We start from the raw sequence: 24,366 nt of genomic DNA, 5'->3' as shown, positions 1-24,366 counted from the left end.
GTTGGGGGAGTATCATATTGTTCTGACAAAGTTATTGCTATGGCTGCATGATCTGACCATTTGATCAAATCTATGGAGGAAGCTTTTGCAAGTGGCAATAAGGTTCTATCAATTAGAATAAGATCTATGTGGGAATAAACATTATGAACCCCCGAGTGAAATGTGTAGTCGCGTTCCCCACTATGGTGGATGCCCCATATATCATATAGTTCTTGCCTACAAAAAGATGTAGGGGAAGTGGTGTCGACTTGTGGGTCAGCTGTTAAATTGTAGTCTCCGCACATAATTACATGACCTTGACATATGGATTTGACTTTGTGCACAACCTTTCGGAAGAAGGGCAGTTGGGCCGTGTTGGGTGCATATAGTGATACAACCATATATATAGCATTATTTAGGGAGCATATTAAAATATAAAAGCGACCTAAGGGGTCAGCATAGTCTTCTATTTTGGAAAACGCCACTGTGTTTTTTTATTGCTTTTGCAAATCCCCTGAGATTTGGTATGGAAATGTGAGTGGAAAACATGTGGGAATGTTCTGTGAGATAAGCATCTTGCTGGATGAGATGTGTTAGAGACAGAGAACATCACATTTCAATGCTTTTGCCTCCCTCCACAGATGAGCTCTATGCATAGGGCTATTTTGCCCATTAGTATTAAGACTAGCAAATAACAGTACCATTATATAGAAGAAGAAAAATCATATGCATTATAAAGTAAAACATTTAAAAAAGAGAGGTTTGGCACCTCCCAGCGAGGGCGCCCACCTCCAATCAGAGACAGCAATGCAATCAGGAATGTAGTCTGAACACACACCAACAGACAAACAAAGAAACAGACACATAAAACAAAAACAAAAGCATAACAGGTGCATAAACCTGCAATTCAAATGAACTGTGACAGACCAAGGTCTGTCAGGGAACAGGGGGAAACTGTCCACACTGCAGCCTATAGCTGCCCATACCCGGAGAAAAATAGAACCCCAACACAGTTCCGCACCTTATAGCGGAATACTGCATGATAGTCCAGGTTCAACGGACTGTAGCCCATTCATCTCGGACTTTAGATAGAGGGTTAACAGGAGGGCCAGGAATGGTGATTTTCCAAGTGTGGAGAAGTGTCTGCCCTTCTTCCACTGATCTGATGAGGTGAAATTCATTTTTATAGTGAACTAACAGTCGCATCGGGAAGCCCCACTTATAGGGTATCTTCGCTTGTCTTAAGTGCTGGAAATAGAAGATAAGTCCCGATGTAGTTTCAATGTCAACACTGATAAATCTGCAAACAATAACAACCCATGATAGGGGGCAGGGAGACCTCCATTTTTCCTGGAAAAAGTCATGAAGGCTTCTTTCACCCTAAAAAAGTGTACCCTTGCCAATATGTCGCGAGGGACCATATCCGCCAGGTGTCTGGGACGGGGTACCCGATGTGCTCGGTCTATTTCCAGGTCGCTTTTAGGGCAGTCCGTTAGAGTGACAGTCTATACTGGCAGGGCTAGAAGAGCTGCTTCTCCTGAAGCATTGGAGGTTTGCCGGTCATCTCCGGATGGGGAGAAATGCGCCATCACTGAGGAATCTAGGTGCAACCTCTGCTTATGCGGGCTTTGAGAGGGAGAGGAGGCAAAGGAATGTAAAGCCTCCTTGCAGCCATGTAAAGCTCCACTCACCTCCAAGTCGTCTGCTTCAGGAGATGAAGAACGTCAGAGTGTATGCTGGTCCTCCGATAAGTCTCCCCGTGCAGTCCCCGTTGGTAAGGTAGGATCTGAGGTCAATCTGTGCAGCGACACTGCTGGGGATCTGCGAAGTGAGTCTGGGGAAGGAGCACAGCTAAGAGACTCCTTGCGGTCCTGCCTGGTGCCATCTTGCAAGTTCTCCTCTCGTCTTGCAAAGTAGAATTTAGCTTTGCTTGCTGTGCAAGCTTCTTTTTCCTCATTGTGGGCATTCTAGGAGTGTTCCAACACCCCAGGGTATGAAAATTTCTATGCTGGATGCTAAGTAAGTCACTTATTGTAGATGCTGAAACCGGAGACCAACGCTCAGGCGTGCATACAGTTAGACAGCCAGACCACACCCCTCAAATATCTTGCTTTGATGTGCATATGTTGCACATGTAACTCGCATAATAAGATCAAATGTATGGACGTTGTACAATCATTTGGAACACACATTTGGACAATTTTTCTCTTTCATTTTCTCTAAAAATTTACTTTTGAGTACTGTTTATCATTTCTTGTTTATCAATATTTTCTGGGCAAGTTTCTGGGGTACAGGAAACAACAGTAACCTCAAGAACTTTTTGTTTCTCTTCTTTTTCTCTTTTGCTAATGAGCTACACAATCCTATTCAATTTAATGGGTTTATAGTTTGTCTGACAGTTCAGGAAATCGGTCAGATGGGCGTGATGTTAATTTTAATAAAGGAGTGGATATCAGGTAATGGGTGGGATTATAGAGTCAGGGGTTGTGTATAACCCCACCATCATCTTATAATTACTCCTATTATGAAACAGGATGAGCAATTTCATAAATCACAAAAAATGCCCATTGTTCGAAAAAAAATAAAACTGGGTGAAAAAAACAGGGAAATTACAGGGAAAACCTTTAATATATAAAGTGAAATGCCTTTCCTCATACTGATTTGTCTTGTTATTGTCTTGGTGAGGCAACCATTTAAATGATTGACTCGGCCGTAGATATTATGTTGGACCTCAGGTACCTGGCCTTACTCTTAAATCTCTGATTTTGGGAACAAGAGCTTTTCCCATCTCTAGATATGTTTGTTTTTAAGGGGTACTTCGGCCATAAGACATCTTATCCCCTATAAAAAGGATAGGGGATAAGATGTCTGATCGTGGGGGTCCTGCCGCTGGGGACCCCCGCAATCTCTCATGCAGACACCCACCTGTGGCAGCTGCACAGAGCGATGTTCGCTCCGTTTCTGAAGGGTCACGACTACGGGGCCAGAGTTTCGTGATCTCATGACTCTGCCCCCTTGTAACATCACGCCCCGCCCCCTCAATGCAAGTCTATGTGAGGGGGCGTGATGACCATCATGTGGGTGCCACAGGTGGGTGTATGCATGAGAGATTGCGGGGGTCCCTCGTGGCGGGACCCCCACGATCAAACTTCTTATCCCCTATCCAAAGGATAGTGGATATGATGTCTTAGGGCTGGAGTACCCCTTTAAGACAGGATATCCAACAAAACTATTTCCTACAAAACTATTACCTCTACAGATTTCAAAACATGAAGCTTCCTCCGGTTCACTTACTACATGACAGGACACTATCACTTCGAAAATATCGAAGAACAGTTTACAAGGTTTGACAGACCGACACCAATGCCATTTAGAATTAGATGTATTGCACAGATCACATTTGCTTTAAAGGAAAAACGATATAGATTGAATTCTTTAAATTCTGGCTTTAGTAAAGTGATCCTAGCTGCTCTGCAGATGGAAACATCTTGGAATCTTGAAATGTAATTTAAACGTCCAAAGACTAATGGAAGTTTTAAATATTTTCATTGGCTCTTTAATGACCCGTGATGTCCATCCAAGGTAATGAGGTAACAAATTTAAATGCTTAGTGGCTTTTATAAAGTACAACATATCAACCGCACAACATAGAAAAATGCTGAGCAGCTCATAAGGAAATTAGAAAATGCAGCATGTTCCTTAGTTTTTCATGCTCAAATATCTCCTACATAACCCTTTATCAACACAATATTCTGGTTCTTAAATATTCACTGATGGGACCTGCTGTTTCCCAAGCATGACATACACATCGCATAGCTACTTCACCCGGAAGTGGGGAGTGGGGAGCGGTGCAGGTCACATAGGTGATGTCTCAGCAGTTTTTAGGGAAGGCTATATAAATTGTGTGTATATGCATATATTTTATTTATTGTTATATATAAAATATGTCCTTTTTATTTAATTTTTTAAGTGTATATATATATATATATATATATATATATATATATATATATATATTATATATATATGAGTGATACCCACTGGTAACTGTCTGGTATAAATTCAACTGTATTTATATTGTAAGCCTGAAAAAAGAGGGGTATTGGCACATTCTCTCCGAAACATGTTTCTACTTTGCATATTTGTAAGGTTGTATTAAACTGGGTTCACCCCATTATTTGGCAATACAGTTCCCGTATACATTTTCAATTTGAAAACTGTACGGAACTGTATTGAAAACCGTATGCACTGACTCTCTATTGAAAACCGTATGCTAAACGATGCATCAGGTTGTGTTCATTTTGCATCTTGTACGGTTTTGTCCTTTATTTCCCGTACCCAAAACCGTAGCCTAACTAGGTTTGTGGTCTGGGTGAAAAACTGTATTGAAACCGTTTCCTTTTTTTTTTTTTAACATGGGAGTCAAGGGGAACCGTTCAGAACCGTATGTGCGTACGGTTTCATCCAGTTTGCACCATACGATTTTTGGCTTTGCACATGTGCAGTGCACACCGAAAGTTTTTTCTTTGAATTTCAATCAAACAAGTGAAACTTTATTCATAATGGAGTGAAAAATGTATAAGTTTTTTTTCTTCAAAAACAGATGCAACCGCACATCATTTTTTAAACCGTACACAGTTTTCAACCATTTGCGGGTTAAAATTTGTACACACATTTTTGATACAGTTTAGTCCGGTTTTGAGGAATCCGTTTTTCATCAAAAACCTGATATGGAAACTGTATTGCAAAAATGTGGTGTGAACCCAGCCTTACTCTGGTTTTTAGTAAAGTCTTTTTTATGTGAAGAACGTTTGGATAATTAAACCCGGGCAGATCAAAGTTGAGATCTACTACCTGTAGATTTTATAAATGGTTAAAGTCCTCTTTGTTGTGCTATCCTGGAGGAGGTACTAGTTAATTGATATCTATTTAACTTACTGCAGTTGATGCTGTTGTTAGTTTTTCTTCAAATACATGTAGAGCACAAAGTGGATTCCCAAAATAAATACTGACCTTAGTGTAAATACATAAACCCTTAGATATAAACAGACCCTAGAATATACAGTGATCCCCTGACCTACGATGGCCCCGACATACGATCATTTCAACATACGATGGCCTCTCAGAGGCCATCGCATGTTGAAGGCAGCATCAACATTCAATGCTTTTGTATGTCGGGGCCATCGCATAAACGGCTATCCGGCAGCGCAGACTGCTTCAGCTGCCACCAGATAGCCGTTTACGGTGCCCCGTGTGGTTTGCTGACGATCACTCATCTGTCCTCGGGACTCCGGCGCGTCGTCTAAGGGATCTTCTGCATCGCCGGCGCTCTCCATCGTCGTCATCACGTCGCTGCGCACGCCCTCCCGTCATACAATAGGAGCGGCGTGTGTAACGATGTGATGGTGGCGACGGAGAGCGAAGATGCCGGGGAAGCAGAGGCCTTGCCGGAGTGTCGGGAACACCCCGGGGACGCAGCGACAGCGATGGACGGGGACATCCTGGGCAGCGGTGGCGAGCGGTGACGGTCCGGAGCGGCTGGACAGGTGAGTACAACTTCCTCTACCAGTGGTCTTCAACCTGCGGACCTCCAGATGTTACAAAACTACAACTCCCAGCATGCCCGGAAAGCCAACGGCTGTCCGGGCATGCTGGGTGTTGTAGTTTTGCAACATCTGGAGGTTCGCAGGTTCTAGACCACTTTCCTATACTTTACATTGCACGGATCCCTCAACATACGATGGTTTCAACAAACGATGGTCCATTTAGTACGGATTACCATCGTATGTTGAGGGACCACTGTATATGTACATCAGACCCCAGAAAAATACATACCTTAGACCAAACCCCAGATTATGGACCCCTGAATAAATAGAGACTCCAGAATAAATTCATACCTTAGATCAGACATAATAATAGGGACACCAGAGTAAATTCAGGGCCCCGAATAAATAAAATCCCCAGACCTTAAAATAAATATAGAGCACAGACTAGACCCACTAATAACTACAGACACTTACATAAAAGACTTTATTTTCTTCAATAGAACCTTATAGGTCCTACAGTCATGTTACCTTCTTTCAACAGCTCCTGTATACATTAATGCTCGTTTTCATAGTTCCATTATGTTTTTGTTCTTCATTTGTGTAAAAAATGAAATGAAAACTTTATGTACACCAAATCTTAATAATACATATTTATTTTTATATTAGAATTTTTCCCCTCACATGATGTTCATTCTCATGAGGGGTTAATTCCTGCATATGGAATATAGTGTAGTAAATACTGTAGACACTCAAAGCCAAGTCAAACATACCTAACAGGAAAGAACAAGTATAGTTAGGTAAAAAGTATACATCACTACAACTGACACCTAGTAAATGCACAAATCAGTGGCAGTTTAAAGTAATACACTATATGATAATTATTTTCACCTATAATGATTTTTCACATTTTTCTGTCTTTTCAGTTTTTACAACTTATAAATAAACTACAAAATGGTTTAAACTGACAGTTACTGGGAATTTACATAGGTGTGTCTCCTGTTCAATGTAACACACAAGCTAAAATCTTTACAGTATTGGACAACTTAGGAAAGCATAAAATCTATTGTTTTATATACCGATTGGAGCTTAACCCCTTAACGCAGAATGCGCGGTGATCCGGGTGTCCGGCAGCGGCGATCCGGAGGTCTGGCGATGGTGGGGGTAATGCCTGTCTGGGCATGCCGGGAGTTGTAGTTTTACAAGATCTGGAAGATCACAGTTTGGAGACCACTACCCAGTGGTCTCCAAACAGTGGTTCTCCAGATGTTGCAAAACTACAACTCCCAGCATGCCCGGCTGCAAAGGGCTGTCTGGGCATGGTAGGAGTTGTAGTTGTGTGCCTTCAGCTATTGCAAAACTACATCTCCCAGCATGCCCAGACAGCCAATTGCTGTCTGGGCATGCTGGGATTTGTAGTTTTGCAACATTTGGAGGGCTACAGTTTGAAGATCAGTGTGCAGTAGTCTCTAAACTGTAGCCCTCCAGATGTTGCAAAACTGCAAATCCCAGCATGCCCAAACAGCTGTCTCGACATGCTGGGAGTTGTAGTTGTGTACCTCCAGCTGTTGCATAACTACATCTCCCAGCATGCCCTTTGGCAATCAGTACATGCTGGAAGTTGTAGTTTTGCAACAGTTGGAGGCACCCTGGTTGGAAAATACTGAATTAGGTAACAGAACCTAACTGAAGGTTTTCCAACCAGTGTGCCTCCAGCTGTTGCAAAAGTAGTTTTGAAACAGCTGGAGGTTTGCCCCCCATGTGAATGTACAGGGTACATTCACATGGGCAGGTTTACAGTAAGTTTCCTGCTTCAAGTTTGAGCTGCGGCAAATTTTCTGCCGCGGCGCAAACTCCTAGCGGGAAACTCACTGTAAACCCGTCAGTGCGAATGTACCCTAAAAACACCACAGTACACTAACACATAATAAAGGGTAAAACACAACATATACACCCCCTTACACTGTCCCTTCAATAAAAATAAAAACATATCGTACGACAGTGTTTCCAAAACAGAGCCTCCAGCTGTTGCAAAACAACAACTACCAGCATTTCTGGACAGCCACTGACTGTCCAGGCATGCTGGGAATTTAGCAATAGCTGGAGGCACCCTGTTAGGGAATCACTGGCATAGAATACCCTTATGTCCACCCCTATGCAATCCCTAATTTAGTCCTCAAATGCGCATGGCGCTCTCTCACTTCAGAGCCCTGTTGTATTTCAAGGAAACAGTTTAGGGACACATATGGGGTATTTACGTACTCGGGAGAAATTGCACTACAAATTGTGTGGGTCTTTTTCTCCTTTTACCCCTTATGAAAAGGAAAAGTTGGGGGCTACACCAGCTTGTTAGTGTAAAAAAATAAAACAAATTTACACTAACATACTGGTGTTGCCCCATACTTTTTATTTTCACAAGCGTTAAAAGGAAAAAAAGACCCCCAAAATTTGTAATGCAATTTCTCCTGAGTACGGAAATACCCCATATGTGGGCGTAAAATGCTCTGCGGGTGCACAACATGGCTCAGGAGTGAGAGCGCACTATGTAGATTTGAGGCCTAAATTGGTGATTTGCACAGGGGTGGCTGATTTTACAGCTGTTCTGACATAAACGCAAAAAAATAAATACTCACATGTGACCCCATTTTGGAAACTACACCCCTCACGGAACGTAACAAGGGGTATAGTGAGCTTTAACACCCCACAGGTGTTTTACGAATTTACGTTAAAGTTTGATGGGAAAATGAAAAAAACCCTTTTTTTTCACAAAAATGCAAGGGAAAATAGGAAAAAGCCCCCCAAAATTTGTAACCCCATTTCTTCTGATTAAGAACATACCCCATATGTGGATGTAAAGTGTTCTGCGGGCGAACTACAATGCTCAGAAGAGAAGAAGCGCCATTGGGATTTTGGAGAGAAAATTTGTCCGGAATTCAAGGCCACGTGTGTTTACAAAGCCCCCATAGTGCCAGAAAAATGGACCCCCCCCACATGTGACCCCATTTTGGAAACTACACCCCTCACAGAATGTAATAAGGGGTACAGTGAATATTTACGCCCCACAGGTGTCTGACAGATCTTTTTCATTTGCACAGCCCACTGTTCCAAGGATCTGTCAAAAGCCAGTGGGGTGTAAATGCTCACTGCACCTCTTATTAAATTCTGTGGGGGTGTAGTTTCCAAAGTGGGGTCACATGTGGCGGGGTCCACTGTTCTGGCACCACGGGGGGCTGTGTAAATGCACAAGGCCCCCGACTTCTATTCCAACCAAATTCTCTCTCCATAAGCTCAATGGCTCTCCTCCTCTTCTGAGCATTGTAGTGTGCCAGCAGTGCACTTTTAGTCCACACAGGTGGTATTTCCATACTGAGAAGAAATGGGGTTTCAAATGTTGGGGGCATTTCTCCTATTACCCCTTGTAGAAATGTAAAATTTGGGGAAAAAACTGCATTTTAGTGAGAAAAATAAATAAATTCATGTACACGTCAAACTTTAACGAAAAGCCGTCAAACATCTGTGGGGTGTAAAGGCTCACTGGACCCCTTGTTATGTTCCCTGTGGTGTGTAGTTTCCAAAATAGTATGCCATGTGGAGGTTTTCCTGCTGTTCTGGCACCATAGGGGCTTCCTAAATGTGACATGCCCCCCCAAAACCATTTCAGAAAAATTCACTCTCCAAAATCCTATTGTCGCTCCTTCCCTTCTGAGCCTTGTAGTGCACCCACAGAACAATTGACATACACATATGAGGTATTTCCTTACTCGAGAGAAATTGGGTTACAAATTGTAGGATGATTTTTCTCCTTTTACCCCTTGTAAAAATTCAAAAACTAGGTCTACAAGAACATGCGAGTGGAAAAAAGGAAGATTTTGAATTTTCTCCTTCACTTTGCTGCTATTCCTGTGAAACACCTAAAGGGTTAACACACTTACTGAATGTCATTTTGAATACTTTGATGGGTGCAGTTTTTATAATGGGGTCATTTGTGGGGTATTTCTAATATGAAGACCCATCAAATCCACTTCAAAACTGAACTGGTCCCTTAAAAATTCCGATTTTGAAAATATTTTGAAAAATTGGAAAATTGCTGCTATACTTTGAAGCCCTCTGATGTTTTCCAAAAGTAACAACATGTCAACTTAATGATGCAAACACAAAGAAGACATATTGTATATGTGAATCAATATATAATTTATTTGAGATCTCCATTTTCCTTATAAGCAGAGAGTTTCAAAGTAAAAAAAATGCAAAATTTTCTAATTTTTCATGAAATTTTTGAATTTTTCTCCAAGAAATTATGCAAGTATCGACAAAATTTTACCACTAACATAAAGTACAATATGTCACGAAAAAACGATCTCGGAATCAGAATGAAAGGTAAAAGCATCCCAGAGTTATTAAAGTGACAGTGGTCAGATTTGCTAAAAAAAGGCCTGCGTCCTTAAGGTGAAAATGAGCTGTGTCCTTAAGGGGTTAAGTTGTAAATGTTTTACAAGATGTTGATGGAGAAGAAAAGCATTCCCGCAACTTGGAACCCTGCAGCCTTATTTATTTTTATATTTCTCATAATATATTGTGGGGCCTAAATATTGAAATTGTAAATGTGGAATCCTCCAAGAAAATCATCTAATAACATAGTGGGAAATGCCAAATTTATTCATTGTATGTATACTAGAATATCAATTTTGTAGGCATTCTGGAAATGTTAACTAAGCAATACTATGTAAGGCTATGGTCATACAGTGTAAAATGGATGGAAAATATGCCATTAAAATAGAAATAAAATATGCCTGTCTTTGCCTGTGGAAAAGGGGCTGTCAGTGAACATACTATTCAAAAAAAGGTCTATAATTACAATGTTAAGTGGTGTTAAGCCCTTTTCCGTAGACTTTAATTGTGCACATTATTAGATTAAAAATATGAAGATATTTTGCTTTTCATTTAACACTGTGTGAACATAGCCTAAGAAATTGCTTTGGCCAAAATCGTTCTTGAATATTGGAGGTATATATGTAATACTAAGACTAGGATCACACAGTGAATGTCTAATCTGTAATTTGATGCCTTTTGGAGATTTTTCCATCTTTCCTTGGCTTCTTTATGCACATTAATACATATTTTTACCTGGGGTGCCCAAACTTTTGATCCCCACCGTAGATAGATAGATATGAGATAGATAGATATGAGATAGATAGATATCTGATAGATAGATATGAGATAGATAGATATCTGATAGATAGATAGATAGATATGAGATAGATTGATATGTGATAGATAGATATGAGATAGATAGATAGATAGATATGAGATAGATTGATATGTGATAGATAGATAGATATGAGATAGATATTAGATCAGGGACAGACATACTGCCTGTGCAGCCAGTTCGGCTGCACAGGGGCCCAGCATGTTAGGGGTCCGCCAATGGCACAGCCATAGAGGTCGGGCCTCACAGCCTGGGCCCCCACAGGGCGCCCTGCCACTATTTCAAACTATATTCTGCAGCAACAGGTCCCGGGCCTGCTGCTGCCAGCACTTATTTGTCTTTATCGGTGCTGGCGAGACGGACAGGCCAGGGGCTGATGGGAACAGACGTGCCCCGCGCAGGCATACACGTCTGTTCCAAGCCCCTGACATGTCACGGCCCCCGGCAGAAACAGCTGATCCTCCCACCTCACACCGCCACATCACAGAGCTTGCAGGCTGGTGAGTAGACAACGATCGGGTGCGGACCGGGAGGGAGAATGACGGGGTTGTAATGTAATGAGGACCGGGTGGGGGTGCTGCTTGCAATGATAATGTGGTGATGTGGTCGTCAGGGGATTGTAAGGATGACGAACAAGACAGGGGGGGTGTTGGTGTAATGCAATGGGGGAATGTAGTGATTATAAGTAGGATCAGAAGGGGGGGGGTCAGGGGTGTAGTGATTATAAGGAGGACCAGAAGGGGGGTCAGGGTTGTAGTGATTATTAGGAGAACCAGAAGGGGGGTCAGGGGTGTAGTGATTACAAGGAGGACCGGGGGGGGGGTTGATGCGGATTGGAGGTTATGTTGATAATGAATAGGACCGGGGGAGGGGTGCTGGGGGGTATGATGGTCAGCGGTGTAAAGATGATGAGGAGACCGAGGACTGTTTTTTTTTTGTTTTTTTTTGGGGGGGGGGGTCTGTGGGGTGGTAGTGGGCGGGAGCAGACTGATCACCAGATTTGGTTGCCATATAGTACCCAGCTTGGGGTATATGGGGTGATGAGACTGAGGATGGAGTGTATGGGGTGATGAGGAGACAGAGGATGGAGTGTAGGGGTGATAAGGAGACCGAGCATAGGGTTTGAGGTGATGAGAAGACGAATGATGGAGTTGGGGAGGAGACCAAGGATGGGATGAGGAGTATGCGTGATAAGGAAGGCGAGGAAGAGGGAGGATGTGTGTATATGTATGATAGATATGTGTGTTTGTGTGCATGTATGATAGATATTGTACTCAGGGGGTACAGTGGTTGGCAGTATTATATTCAGGCGTACAGTGTGTGACAGTATTATATTCAGGGGGTACAGTAGTTGGCCGTATTATATTCAGGGGGTACAGTGGTTGGCAGAAATATAATGCTTATTGTCTTCATACAGAGGATGAGGATCTACTGACAAAATAAGGAAGCATTGATGTCCAGGTGTCAGACACTGCAGAGAAGATGCAGGACATCCTGGTGTCTGGACCAGATGAGGAAGAAAAGTAAAGACAACAGAGAAGATGTCACTAAGGTAACTGATATCATTGTGTATTCTCCTGACTGTCCCATCGGTTGCAGTCACTGATATCATTGTGTATTTTCCTGACTGTCCCATCAGCTGTAGTCACAGTAAATTCTGTAGTTATGATGGGAGACGCTGTAACCCAATCTGTGGCTCTCAAGCTGTTGCAAAACGGCAACTTCCATGATTCCTGAGGCTCTTCAGACGTAATGGGAGTTGCAGATTTGCACTCAGATATGTGGTGGACGAGGCAGGTGGCGACATTACACATGCGGGGTAAATGGGGCACTCAGGTGGGGTCTAGGTACATGAGTGGGCATAGTGCTGGAGGGGGGGGGGGCCAGGCACATTCTTTGCACAGGGGCCCTTTGCTGTCTGTGTCCGCTCCTGTATGAGATAGATAGATAGATATGAGATAGATAGATATGAGATAGATAGATATGAGATAGATAGATATGAGATATATAGATATGAGATAGATATGAGATATATAGATATGAGATAGATAGATTATAGATATGAGATAGATAGATATCAGATAGATAGATAGATATGAGATACATAGATAGATATGAGATAGATAGATATTAGATAGATAGATATGAGATAGATAGATAGATGAGAGATTGATAGATAGATAGATAGATAGATAAATAGATAGATATGAGATAGATGATAGATAGATATGACATAGAGAGATAGATATGTGATAGATAGATAGATAGATATGAGATAGATAGATGATAGATATGAGATAGATAGATAGATAGATAGGAGATAGATAGATAGATAGATAGATAGATAGATATATGACAGATAGATATGTGATAGATAGATATGAGATAGATAGATATGAGATAGATAAAAATAAAAAAGTGAAATAGAAAGAAAAAATAGAGGTGGGTGCACACATGTTTAGGATTTTGGCAAATGGATTCCTGCCGAATAGCGTAGGGATGAATGCAGCACACCAAAAAGCGAAGATGTCCAAAAGAAATTGGAGTTTATTTCATGGTGTAAAAAAATTGTACAACATTTCAGTGACCTCACACCACCATTTTCAAGTGATGAAAATGGTGGTGTGAGGTCACTGAAATGTACTATTTTTTACACCATTAAATAAACTCCAATTTCTTTGGGACATCTTCGCTTTTTGGTGTGCTGCATTCATCCCTACGTTAGATAGATAGATAGATAGATAGATAGATAGATAGATATGATGAGGGGTGAATTAATAGATAGATATATATGTGATAGATAAATAGAGAGATAGAAACATGGATAGATAGATAGATATGAGAAAGATATGACATAGATAGATAGATACATAGATTTTTCTGTTGCTAGATAGATACATAGATAGATAACTTTGAGATAGATTGATAGATATGAGATAGATAGATGGATATATAGATAGATAGATAGATAGATAGATAGATATGAGATAGATAGATGGATATATAGATAGATAGATAGATAGATAGATAGATATGAGATAGATTGATAGATATGAGATAGATAAATATGAGATAGATGGATATATAGATAGATAGATAGATAGATATGAGATAGATTGATAGATAGAGAGATAGATAGATATGAGATAGATAGATAGATAATAGATAAATATTTGATAAACAGATAGATAGATAGATATTTAATAGATAGATATAAGATAGATAAAGAAAGGCGGCGTGAGGCTTCGGAAACGCTGCTCTGTTTTTTTTGCACTGGAATAATGGAATAAACCTCCACATTTTTTCACAAATTTGTGTGCTGCTGTTTACTGGATTTCTATTGTGAGTGGAAACACTAACCCGGGCTCCCTTATAGTGTGCACCTTTGCCAGTAACACTTTAATAGGTTGTGCTGCTCTCCTTGGTATGGATAGATAGATAGATATTTAATAGATAGATAGATAGATAGATAGATAGATAGATATGTGATAGATAGATAGATATTTGATAGATAGATAAATTAAATAATAAAAAATAAATAGGTAGATAGATGCATTGTTGCATTTCCTGATAAATATATAGGGTATTATGTGTGTATTTATTTTGGTGAATCACATGCTCTTAAAATGTGACCTCTATCAATTACTAGAAATTCCATAAACATATACATTAACCAGAGCCATCTAAGGACGAGCCGGCTCATCCTACAACGCCAAGTGGTGTATGGCGTGGGCTCCTAACTCGACCATACGGGCTGGCCCCCAGCTGATTATTGCAGCTGGGGCTGCCGTTAATAGACGACATGCGGCAATCCCCACTGTCAGCTATTAACCCTTTAGATCGCCGCTGTCAAAATTGACAGCGGCATCTAAAAGGGACCTTTAGCCGCGTCTAACTGGTTTAACCAGTCCCCTGTGGTCCAGTGGGGTGGATCACCCCCCTGCAGCGCAATTGCGGGGGGACAATCCACTGTGGAGGTAGCTGGTCCTGGCTCTGTGATAGATAGAGTCTGGTTGAACCAGGCTTTATCAATCAAGCACAGAGCACACAGATCAATGTAGTTCTATGGAACCACATTGATCTGTATAAGGAATCTACTGATTGCTCCTAAAAGTCCCCTAAGGGGACTAAAAGTGTAAAAAAAAAAAAAAAAAAGTTGAATAAGAAGTTTAAAAAAACACCCATTAACCCCTTCCATATTAAAGGTTTGAATAACCCCCCTTTTCCCAAATTCCATATAAAAAATATGTAAACACAATAAAAATAAACATATGGTATCGCCGAATGCGCAAATGTCCAAATTATAAAAATATAATGTTAATTAAATCACACGGTCAATGGTGTATACGTAAAAAAAAAAAATACCAAAGTCCAAAATTGCATATTTTTGATCACTTTGTATAGCTTAAAAAAAGTATAAAAAGCAATCAAAAAGTCCCATCAAAACAAAAATAATACTGATAAAAACTTCAGATGACGGTGCAAAAAATGAGCCCTCACACATCTCTGTATATGGAAAAATAAAAAAGTTATAGGGGTTAGAAGATGACAATTTTCAACATAAAAATTTTGGTGCATGTAGTCATAATTTTTTTAGGCAGTAAATTAAAATAAAAGCTATATAAATTAGATATCCTTGTAACTGTAAGGACCTACAGAATAAAGATAAGTTGTCATTTTTATCGAAATTATAAAAGCTTGCCCCACAAATATTTTTTTATGCTTTTGCCGTAGATTTTGTAGAGAAAGGATTGATGTCATTACAAAGTGAAATTGGTGGAGCAAAAAAAAGCCCTCAAAAAATTGAAAGTGTTATAATTTTTAGAAGATAAGGAGGAAATAACAAAAGTACAAAAATGAAAAATGCCCCGGTCCTTAAGGGGTTAAACAGAATTGCTACTACAATTATAGAAACTGACTCTTGCAAGTGTTTTTGTTTTATTTATTTTTTTATGTCATAGGACACATTCCATCCAATTTTGTGCATTTGGAAACCCACTGCTGACAACAAACTAGTGGCAGGTGTGCTTTGCTGTAGGCAGCTGCTTTTTGACATGGATAACTTATTTTCATATTAGTCATGCAACATTTAAACTTTTTGTTGTGAACAGAAATGTGTTGAATAGAATAAAAAAAATAGAGCTACTTCTCTAAGTGTCAATATCGGAGGAATCTTCCTTCTGGAGGAATTATACATCCTTGAATACCATTTCTCTTTGACTGATTCTTTTCTGATTATCTTTTCTTTTTATATCTTTCTGTTAGTCAAACCAACTGTTTTTTATATACAGGTTTCCACATTTCCTCAAATGACAAATCACCAAATGATAAAATGTTGCCATATGTAGCCGCCACTAGTGGAAGCATAGGCGTTTATGGCATATTTAATGTACTGTATATACAACATGCAAAAAACTCCTGTTTCTCCTTCAGACAAAAAACTCCTGTTTCTCCAGATTTGTATTATGTAAATTTGTGCCTATGCTGTAGATTTGGAACTCTGTATCAGAAAATGTCAAACAGTATTATTACCATATTTATCAGCACTATATGCTGTAGTGGGGGGGGGGGGGGGCTTAGGCATAATGCAATTGTATAGCGGCATCTCTTGCTATTAAACATTTAGAAGACACTGGTGATCTCATAAATAGAGCTATACAAATGATTATTGGTCTCCATACTACACAAGCTGCAGAACCATAGCAGAACAATTATTACAACATAATATATAAACTCACAGGTGTGTAAATATAAAAATACAATCCTTGACTATTTCCTGAATAGCTTTATTTAGCCTTTCTATATTACAGTTTTCTTTAATAAACTGCTAGAGCATGGGCCATTGTGTAATTTTGGACAAATATTATGGTAACATTTATTTCCTTTTTCCTCTTGTCTTTATCCTGCTTGGCAGCAATATATAGCCATGAGACCTATTTTTTGTAAACTTACATGTTGTATGTTTATATTGCTTTATATTAAGTATTAGATCATTTCCTGCTCACCATTGTTTCATAATATTTTCATTATGTCTTGTACAATGTCTTGGACATACATTTGAGGCAATAACACAATAACTTAACATGATAAGAAGTCATAGTCTTCTTTTCAGAATTTTATGTTCACAATGCGTGGGGTGAGCTGACGTTTTCTCTGGCTTTCTTTTTAACATATATTTTTAATAGCAAAAAGCCAGGAAGAGAAAATATATGGTCCTTCAACCAATGATATACACGCCCTTGGAGATAATTGGTAAAGTAATAAATCAACTGAAATCTACCAATGAGGCCACAATTATGCACGTTAGGCTAAAATATTTACTTTTATTAGAGATAAAACTAAAAGAAAAACAATGCCTCACAATAAAGTGCTCAAAAAGTGTCAAATCATATACAGCACTAAATAATGAACACAAGACCAGGGGAGGGGTGTAGGGTACAGGTGAATAACCTGACCTGACCAACCCTACCTAGTTTAACCCCTTGCCCTCACTACAATACATGTGGACAGGGAATAGGGATACAAATGATAACCATAATAGACGTTACACATACATTGAAAATTTACAGTAGAATGACATAATATGTATATACTCTTACTCCTAATAACCTACGCGTTTCACCCTAACTTATAGTTTAGGGTTCATCAGGGCTCGGGGGAGCAGTCAACATATCACTACAGATAATAATCAATAAAACACTATATACAGAAATTATAATGAAACAAAAAGTGAAGCACACGTGACACAGAATCGTAATAACCGCACGATAATGCTGAGTATATGATGAATAAAATGGATGGAGATAGATAAATCACTCCATACAGGCCACCGTTGTAAGAATGTGAATCCTCGATTGTACTATAAGCGCTGCGGAATCTGTAGGCGCTATATAAATAAATAAATAAATAGATGAAACATACGTTCCTTGCCCAGAGTAGATACTCCAAATAAAATTAAGTATACACAAGGTGGCCAAATGTTGTACAAAGGGTACATCAAGTAGGAAGTCACTGTACACCGAATCCTGGGTTACTGATAATGCTGGAGCCCTTGTTTATTAAATAATCCACCATGACCTGATGGCTGGTGTGGCACACAGAAAACAAAGATGTAATATATTGGGCCATAAATACCCCTGAAAAGATGGTGCAATACGCCGGAGACAATCCAGATGGAGTATTAGTAAGTTAGATACAATTCCAGAGGGCACCTGATAAGGGATGCATGGAGCGTCAGACGACCAAAGATAAATAGAAAATTCAATGATGCAGGTGCCTGGTGCCACCTCCCTAATGTGGAGGCTTACAGGAGACGATAACCTCCTAGTCCCTGGCGTCCCTTGAATGGACCTTGCCGCATGCTGAGTCCAAACAAGGGACGCCAGGGACTGGGAGTTTTAAAGGTGTGCATCCCTGTGCCTCCCCCACACTTATATCTACCATTCTCCAATACCTCTATTGGGGATCCACCCGTGCTCCCATATTTAGAAAACATTTTTTTTTTAATTTCTTTCTCCTTACCTAAAAATTCAATTTGTGCAGCAATATAGTAAAATTGTAGGTTTGGTACGCCAAATCCGCATTCACCTATTGAGGGGCTCAAATGCTTATGCTTAATGCAAGCCTGTTTCTTATCCCACAAAAACCTACTAATCTCACCCTGTATCTGTTTAAACCAGTGTTCACCAAGCCATATTGGCGCTGCTCTTAGAATATGTAGAGCCATTGGTAGTATAATAATTTTAATCAGTAAGACTCTTTCAGCGAGATTCATCCTTACTCTCACCCAAACTTGAATTTTTTTTTTGAGCCAATGGAACAATATTTAACCTCTTAAGGACCCATGACGTATGCGTACGTCATGAGTCCCGGTCCTGCGATATAACGCGGGGTCACACGGTGACCCCGCATCATATCGCGGCGGGCCCGTCGTCATAGTGAAGCCGTCATAGTGGACCCGCCTCTAATAGCGCGCGGCACAGCGATCAGTGCCGCGCGCTATTAGAGGCGGGTCCACTATGACGGCTTCACTATGACGACGGGCCCGCCGCGATATGATGCGGGGTCACCGTGTTAACCCTTTAGCCGCGCGCTCAAAGCTGAGCCGCGAGGCTAAAAATGAAAGTAAAAGTGCCCGGCTAGCTCAGGGAGCTGTTCGAGATCGCCGCGGTATAAGCGCGGCATCCCGAACAGCTGTAGCACAGGAGGAGGTCTTCTTACCTTCTCCTGTGCTGTCCGATCGCCGAATGAATGCTTCAAGCCTGAGATCCAGGCTTGAGCATTCAATCGCTGAAAACACTGATTGATCCATTCCTATGGAGATGGATCAATCAGTGTAAAAGATCAGTACATGCTATGTTATAGCCCCCTATAAGAGCTATAATATTGCATAAGAAAAGTGTAAAAAATCATTAACCCTTTCAATTATCCCTTCCCCTAATAAAAGTTTGAATCACCCGGCATTTCCAAAAAAAAAAAAAAAATTATGTAAATAATAATAAAAATAAACATATGTGGTATCGCCCGCGTGCGGAAATGTCCGAATTATAAAAATATACCGCTTTTTAATCCGCTCGTTCAATGACGTACGCGCCCAAAAAATTTAAAGTTCAAAATAGCGCATTTTTGATCACTTTTTATACCACAAAAAAGTGAATAAAAAGTGAGCAAAAAGTCTGATCAGAACAAAAATGATGCCGCTAAAAACTTCAGATGACGGCGCAAAAAATGAGTCCTCAAAGCGCCCTGAACACAGAAAAATAAAAAAGTTATAGGGGTCAAAAGATTACCATTTTAAACGTATAAATTTTCCTGCATGTATTCATGATTTTTTTCGGAAGTGATACAAATTCAAACCTATACAAGTAGGGTATCATTTTAACCGTATGGACCTACAGAATAAAGATAAGGTATCATTTTCGACAAAAAATGTACTGCGTAAAAACAGAAGCCCCCAAAACGTACAAAATAGTGTTTTTTCATCAATTTTGTCGCACATTGATTTTTTTTCCCGTTTCACCGTCGATTTTTGGGTAAAATGACTAATGTCATTACAAAGTAGAATTAGTGACGCAAAAATTAAGCCATTATATATCATTTTAGGTGAAAATTTTTAAGAGTTATGATTTTTTAAAGTTAAGGAGGAAAAATTGAAAATGAAAAAACGGAAAAAGCCCGGGTCCTTAAGGGGTTAAGCCCGCAAAGTCCTCTATGTTCCTTGATATTTTTACACCCAGATATTCCAGTGCTTCCGATTCTTGCAGAACATAAATCTCCCCAGGTAGCGACTGTCGTTCCCCTGTTAACATCATAAGACCTGATTTTTTCCAATTAATCTTAAAACCTGAGTGACTTCCATATTCCTTCACTATCTCCATCACTTTCGCAAGTTTGTTAGCTGGGTCCTTGATAAATAGCACTATGTCATCAGCATATAATAAGATGTTTTCCTTTTCCCCATTTACACCAAATCCTTCAAATTCTTCTGTCACTCTTATTATTTGAGCAAGAGGCTCTATGAATATGGCAAATAAGAGTGCCTCGTCCCTCTTTGTAGAGTGACAGAGTTTCGAGAGATTACATTATTTATTTTTATCCTTGCACTAGGAGCGTTATATAAAGTTTTGAGACCCTTTAGAAATAGGTCCCCCAAATTCATATGTTTTACTACGCTGAAGAGGAATCCCCACTCCACCCTGTCAAACTCTTTCTCCGCATCCAGTGACAGGATGGAGTGGGGACCCACATCGCCAGCTACTTGCATGTTTAAAAATGTATTTATTATACAGAAGTATCAGAATCACTATAAGAGAACTGGTTGTGCACAGTAATAGTAAGAAAGCTGTCATTCAACTTTGAGAGGGCATTGGAAACATCTCATGATTCAGTGGACTCCTGCCTCACAGCTTGCACAACACATTGCAACTATTACACTGAAAGGATAAATTCACAGGAAACAGAAATGTTGAGGGAGTCAGCATGCCTGCCAATATTTTATACTGCCCTCAGTTCTCATTCCGACCAAAGACATCTTATCCCCTATGCAAATGATAGGGAACAAGCTGTCTGACCGTGGGGGATGCACCGCTGGCCCCCCCCCCCCCCCCCGCAATCTCATTCCATGCGGGGCTGCTGCTCCAGTCTCGGAAACCTCTGTATTTCCGGGACTGAAGATGTGACGTCACGCCACACCCTCTCCCTTCAAGTCTATCAGGAACTTATATGAAAATAGTTGTTTACATTTAAACAGTCTTGTCAGGTCTTCAGAGATATTGGTAATGTTAATTAATATAGTTAATTATTTTGGTTCACTCAAAATCATTCATATAATATACTTTGCTAATAGACCAAACAAGGTCAAATTTACCTTAAAAAGTGACTGTTCTCTTGGCCATTTCTTTTCCTCCCACATATTCTAATTATAATCAGGAACAAAAATCACTCAGAAGATTGATGCACGCACATAAAAATGATCTCCTAATCAAATAACCTTGGCAGGAAATGTTCTTGGTATTGACATTTCAAGTAACTTTAGGTCTCAAGGTTATCTGATTGCTCCAAAAACATGAGCTGAGAGGCCAATAAATGTCTAAGAACCGTGAAAATCAAGAAAATGCTTTGCTTAATATAAACATTGGTATATATATATATATATATATATATATATATATATATATATATTTACAACAAAAATGGGCAGTCTACTTGACGAGGTCTAAAGCCAAATTTGTAAAGTCTGACCTCCATTTTTAATCTGACACTTTTCAGATGGGAATGTATTTTTTTTTTTATTGTTTATCTCAGGAAAAAATGTTTATGTATTTTTTCTTTTATTGTTTATTTAAGGAAACATTTTTTAGTAGAGGGAAAGTTACAGAAACTGGAAATGTGCAGGGAACAACAAACAGTAGGTATCAAGTACAAAACATACAATAATAATTGCTGTCACAAAGGATAATCTGGCATCACAGGATGAAATGCAATAATTAGCATAGTGCTAGTCCCAGCATGTAGCTTTATGTGAAAAGAAAAATGGGACAAACACCGGCGCACCCTGTGCCTTAACCCAAAAATAACGGGTAGGATCAAGGTAACAGAGTACTGCTCACTTTAGGATTTTGTGCTACGAGCACAACATTGACATTAGCCTTTGATTACTGGCGCTAAGGTAATCATCAGCAGTCCGTGTCCATCCGTGCCCGGTATCCTGGGGCGGTGTTCTCAGTACTGGAATGCACACACTTGGTGAGGCGGTGAAAAGTGACACTTGGATGGCGCTCGATGAGCAAAGAGCGGGGTAAATAACAGATAGACGGACTTCAAAATAGTAAACAATAAGGGTTTTATTTCCCACATAAATGACAACTTGTTTCGAAGGGACCTTCTTCCCTCTTCCTCAGGTCTGTTAGACAAGCATGCAATGTGCTAGTTTATATACGGTACATACAAAAAGACCATGAAAACAGCCCGACCTGTGGTTGGGCTTTTTTTGCGGTCTATTTGTATGTATATAAACTAGCACATTGCATGCTTGTCTCAAAGACCTGATGAAGAGGGGATCAGGTCCCTACCAAACACATTGTCATTTATGTGGGAAACAGAACCTCATATTGTTAATTATTTTGAAGTCCGTCTATTGGTTATTTACCCCGCTTTTTCCTCAGCAAGTGCCAACCAAGTGTCACCTTTAACCACCTCACCAAGTGTTTGGATTCCAGTCCCAGCATGTAGGAACACATCCACCCCTACCCTAAGGCTACGTAGATAAGTATAGCAGGGAAGTATACACGAGAAAAACCCTGAAATAAAGAGAAAGAGGTACAGACATCTCTCCTCGGGGTCTCAAAGTTAAACAGGTATGTACATGGGGCAACAGTGGGGAGAAATCATGGTAAACAGCCTTATCAAGGTCACTTCAAAGGGATACCCAACCCCATGGGGCAGATGTGCAGTAAGGCCTAGAGGCCACAACCGACAAGGGAGGGGGTCAAGCGGGGATCAAGCATCACGAGACAATCACAGGCTGGGAGGAGAAGGGAATGCATTTTTAAAAAGTACCATGGCCCAGATTTAGCAAAGTATGTCTACGGTAGAGCTATTTTCCCATGCCGGGACATTTTTACTTGCATTTTAGATGCTACAATCAAATTTGATTGCAGTGTCTAAGGGGATAAAGCCGGGCATCACCGTGATCGGTGATGTCTGGCATTAGAGATGGGACCTTGTTGGCAGATAGCCATCAGGACCACCCAGCTATGACCTGCGCTCAGCTCCTGAGCACGTGTCATAGAAGGGGAATGGGATGCTGTCTTCCACAAGAGGTTAAAAGTTGAATTGCAGAAGGTAGAAGGGATTCTCACGCCTACTGGTAGATGATGTAGATTTGCGCCTAAATAAGTACTTTTGCGCACAAAATAGCGACTTTTAACAAAAGTCACAAATGATAAATATGTGACCACTGCATGGTCAAAAACAAAAAGTTCTACGGGTAGGCAAAAAGAGTAAAACTGTCTATATCAAAAGACGCATAAAAGTCGCTATATATGCTGCTTGCGCCTGAACTGCACCAAAACATAGACCAGCAGCAGCAACTAGTAAAGAAATGGAGTATGACATTTTTAAGATTCCTTATAATTTTCCAATATGTCAATGAAATATGTTGTCTGTCCGTGATTTATACGTGATTTGTGTGAGTTATCCAGAAAAAAAAAAACATCAGGTTGTCAACCTGCATGACACCCACTCCAAAGAATGGGTAACAATATGACTTTTGGTTATAGCTCCTGAGTAGGTGACTCCCTTTTATACGCTCTAATACAGTGGGGTTCTCAACCTTTTTTGCCTGAGTACCCCTGACAGCCCATTCCCAAAAAATTGTACCCCCATATTACTGAAATGTTGTAATGACTATAGTATAATTCATATGCTTTACTTTCCTCTATAATAGGCTCCCTGTTCCTCTCCCTATCTCCCCAGTCTCCCGACAGGTGACATCTTCTCTAACTGGAGTTGTTTACTTTTCTTTTCTTCACTATCTGGCCTAGACCACCATTAAGATTGCTCCCATACAAGATTTCTCCACAGAACCAGTCAAACAAACATTTTAGGCTCCTTTCTGCAGTACAATACCCACCTATTTACAAACTCCCCATGTTTATTGTCACACACAGTAACAGTAGCCGCTTTGCATCCCCATAAAGTTGTTAGGCCCCCTCTGTGCCCCCAAATATAGCTGTAGGCCCCCAAACTGCCCCCATATATAGTTGTAGGCTGCCATACTGTCCAGCTTTGGTGCTCCATCAGCTAATGGTAGTTACTGCCCACAGCAGCCCAGTGCCTGCGCTTCCCCTTTGCTGTCTTTCTGCTCCGCAGAAAGTACCCCCTGGAGAACTGCTAAGTACCCCTGGGGGTACTTGAACCCCAGGTTGAGAAACACTGCTCTAATAGGTCATTTGATAAGAAATTGTGTAGTTTGCATAATCCTTTCAATATATTACATACATAGGCCAGATGAATAAAGCACATTCATATTTTAACACTTTATGCTATAATGTACAGATGTACTTCAATATTTACTAGTTGTACCAACATTGGTGGTTTACAGTAAGTAGCAAATTTATCAAAAATACAGTACAATGA

At 40.2% G+C, this 24,366-nt stretch overlaps 1 protein-coding gene across 41 annotated transcripts in view; it reads right to left on the bottom strand.

Moving 5' to 3' along the window:
* The window catches only part of PTPRD (protein tyrosine phosphatase receptor type D), a 1,959,121-nt gene that overhangs the window by 1,044,686 nt on the left and 890,069 nt on the right, over positions 1-24,366 (bottom strand). The window lies entirely within an intron of this gene.

Source organism: Hyla sarda, chromosome 1, assembly GCF_029499605.1.
Source record: "Hyla sarda isolate aHylSar1 chromosome 1, aHylSar1.hap1, whole genome shotgun sequence".
Taxonomy (NCBI): Eukaryota; Metazoa; Chordata; class Amphibia; order Anura; family Hylidae; genus Hyla; species Hyla sarda.
This window is presented reverse-complemented; position numbering and strand designations above follow the sequence as displayed.